Source organism: Gavialis gangeticus, unplaced genomic scaffold (assembly GCF_001723915.1).
Source record: "Gavialis gangeticus isolate Ggan-Ray unplaced genomic scaffold, GavGan_comp1, whole genome shotgun sequence".
Lineage (NCBI taxonomy): Eukaryota > Metazoa > Chordata > Crocodylia > Gavialidae > Gavialis > Gavialis gangeticus.
Genome location: NW_017728992.1, coordinates 209,542,825 through 209,546,105, shown reverse-complemented (window position 1 = coordinate 209,546,105; position 3,281 = coordinate 209,542,825). Strand labels below are relative to the sequence as shown.

The window sequence follows — 3,281 nt, the reverse complement described above, 5'->3', positions numbered from 1 at the left end:
GTTTAGCTAATATGTAAGGTAGGGCGTTAAAGTGCTTGAGGGCAAGATATTAAGGTCAGTACTTAAGGTCAGAAGAGAATATGATCATTTTGTTGACCTGCATGACACTGGCAATAATTCCTCGTTAAGCAGATTTGAGGAAGATGTTGGGTCTTGATTTAAAGACTTGGTTAATGGGGGAATAAATACCTCAGGGGGACATGGGATTGGAAGGGAATTCCTAGGTTACTGAGTCCAGCCCCGTGCCATTATGTGCACTTCGCCATATCCCAACAAAGCTCCAGCTTGGAACTAGTTGGGATTTCTTTGGTTCCAGAACCTCACTATTCTGGTCGAAAACCTTCTAAATATACCTGTGGCTGACTTGGGCCTTTTGTTTTTGTGCGACCCTTGGGCATTTTTACACACGTGGGCACTTTGAAAAGCGCCTGGCGCTGCGACACTTGCAGTTGTATGAGCAGTGAAATGCATGTCAGAGCTGAGAAAATGGCGGTGGTGTGCTTTTGAACTAAAACACATGGTGCATCAGTTGAAAAGTGCACCACCACCATTTTCTGTGTGCTGATGCGTTTTGCAATTTATACAACTGCACACGATGCAGTGTAGTGCGTGTCAGCTCAGAAGCAGAGCAGACTTGATTAACTGAGTGTTCCAAAGTAGCGGATATCCAGCGCGTCATGGGACCAAAAAGTGAGTGTATAAATGCCCCTTGTCTCAACCTGATCAGCTCTTCTTTACCCCCTTTTGTATTTATAAACAGCAGTTACATCAATCTTTGTTTGGCCAGGCTAAACAAGCCCACATCTTCTAATTTTCTCTTGTATGACTAGCTTTCTATTCCCCTGATCATCCCAGGAGTCCTTTGCTGTTCCAGTGTCTTTCCTTAGAAGGTGGGTGACTAGAACAGTAGATGGCATTCAAAGGACACTTTGCCAGGGCTTTGTATTAATGGTCCGCTTGCTACTGGAAATGCTATGCCTGCTGCAGGCTGGGGTCCTGTTGGCCTTTCCACAGCTGCCAAACGTGAACGTCTCCTAGTCATCCTGAGACCGAATACTGACTGCACTGAGCATTTTTTTTTTCCCTTTCAAGTTTCCAGTTGATGAGTCTTGTGTTAAAATCTCCATCAGTGACTTGAAGGAAAACAGTCATCCCCAGGTGACTTGTTCCAGCAGTTCTCTAGCTTTACTCTTTATTAGCCTTTATTTCCAGCTTCTGGGGTCTGCCTCTGTGTGCTAGATTCCAAGAATCCTAAGAAACGCATCCGAAGGTTCTTCCATGGCTTCTCACAAGTAGCGGAGGTGATAGAGATGCAGGGGAAGGAGACATGAGTTAAGGATGGTGGCCTTTCTAATACTTCTCAGCATGGCACTGTGGAAAAAGGTTCTTGTCAGAGCAACCAAACAATATTTTTGGTGAGATTACAGGTGGCAGTGACAACGGTTACTGCCTCGGCCTGAGTAAGACACGGGGTGGTGGTATGCAACATCTGACCTAAACAACCCTCAAAACATGCATTTGAATGGGTTAAGTGCCAGGCTGTCTCCCAGTGAACAGCTTTCAGCAGTGGGAGAATGCAGAATGCTTTTCCTGTGGCAGTGCTGCCTGCAGCCTGGCTTTGGAAACACCGCACTGCAGAAGGAACCTTTTGGGGAAGCCTGGGCTGGAACAGACGGGCTCTTTTTACAATCAGTCCTGGCAGTGATAAAGTCCTTTTACATGTTTTAGACCAGTGGACTCCTCTAGGGTTATCAGCCTTCATCGGGGCACGGAGGGGCAGAAGGGTGCTGCTGTGAAGGATGCGGCACAACTTGAATGGCAATCATTTGCAAGCTCCAGGAGACCCCTAACCGCCCTTCACCTTGGGATGAGGCAGGATGCTAAAATGCTGGGGGCAAGACCTTGCCTTTCACCAACACACTTCCAAGATGCTCCGCTTCCCAGTTTCACATTTAGCCAAGCATGCTGTCAGCCCAGCTTCCTGCAGGCATTGGAGGGCAGCAGCAGCTAGTTTCAACATGCTTCCTGTCCTTGCTGTGAAGCATAGAAAACAGGCCTGGAAGGTCTTCCAGTCTGAACAGCTGCTCAAGGCAGAATTGCCCATCTAACCCGCATTTGAAAGCACACTGGGCATTTATATGCACACATTTTTGTGCTCCAGTGTGATGGATCTGGTGCATATGTGAGCCAATGTGCACTGTGCTGCATCACGTGCAGTTGTATAAGTAGCAAAATGCACCTCAGCACACAGGAGATGGTGGCAGTGCGTTTTTTAATTAAAGCGCCTTTTGTGTGTTTTAGTTCAAAAGTGCGCTGCCGCCACTTTCTGAGCACTGCCTGAGGTAAGATCCTATGAAGACAGACGGGGGGACCTGAATCTCTTCAGCCTCTGCAAGAGATGGCTGAGATGATTGTGTGGCTGTCTACAAGCTCATCGGGGGGTCAGTAGGGAATAGGGGATACATTTACCAGGGTGCCCCTCAGGCTTACTAGAAAAAATGGACGTAAACTGAAGAAGAGCAGATTTAGGGTGGACATCAGGAAGAAATTCTTTAGTGAGGGGTTACCAAAATACGGAATGGCTTCCAAGGGAGGTGGTGCTTTCTCCGAGCACAGCTGGTGGATCCTGACATGGGCAGAGATGCATCTGCCTGTGGTTACTTAACCCCAGTGCCCTTTCCTGCCCAGAGCCAAGGGATTGGACTCAGTGATCTGACAGGTTTCTTCTGGCCCTAAAAATCCATGAAATCTATTTTCTCACTTGCACAACTGCAAGCGCTGCAGTGCTGGGTGCTTTTAAAAGTGCCCGGCACAAACGTGTACAAATGCCCAGCTAATTGATGCAGTAATTGATAATCACCCTTGTAGTGAGAGGTCTTCCTATTCAAACCGAATATCCCCTTGTTGCATTTACTCCTGATTCTATCCCCAGGAGATGGTCAGAACAGTTACTTCCCCCCTTTTTATACTTGAGATGTCCCCCTCCCCTTCTGTAGTCCCGGCTTGTTCAGCCTTCCTCACTCTGGGTTTTCTAGGCCTCTGATCACTGGTTGCTGGCCTCCAGAAGTGTTTGTCCCACTTTAGGCAAGTGGCAGGAGCTGCCCTGCTGGAGACCTCGGTCTGTCAGCTGGCCCTAGGGTGCAGGGCTGCATCACGAGGGGCCGCCGGCCCCGGGTCGCTTCAGAATGCGAGTCCGGGTTCCCAGCTTCGTGCGTGGGGCCGCCGCTGCCGGCCCAGGGCTGCCTCGGGCTGCGCGGCGGACCCGGCCCCTGCCTCCGGCC

At 49.3% G+C, this 3,281-nt stretch overlaps 1 long non-coding RNA gene across 1 annotated transcript in view; it reads left to right on the top strand.

Annotated features, from left to right (window-relative positions):
• The window catches only part of LOC109300008, a 6,302-nt gene extending 5,788 nt beyond the window's left edge, over positions 1 to 514 (top strand). Inside the window, exon 2 of the long non-coding RNA XR_002098092.1 lies at positions 19 to 514. This is a non-coding gene — a long non-coding RNA (uncharacterized LOC109300008). The remainder of the gene's footprint in view (positions 1 to 18) is intronic.
• The last annotated feature ends 2,767 nt before the right edge of the window (positions 515 to 3,281 follow it).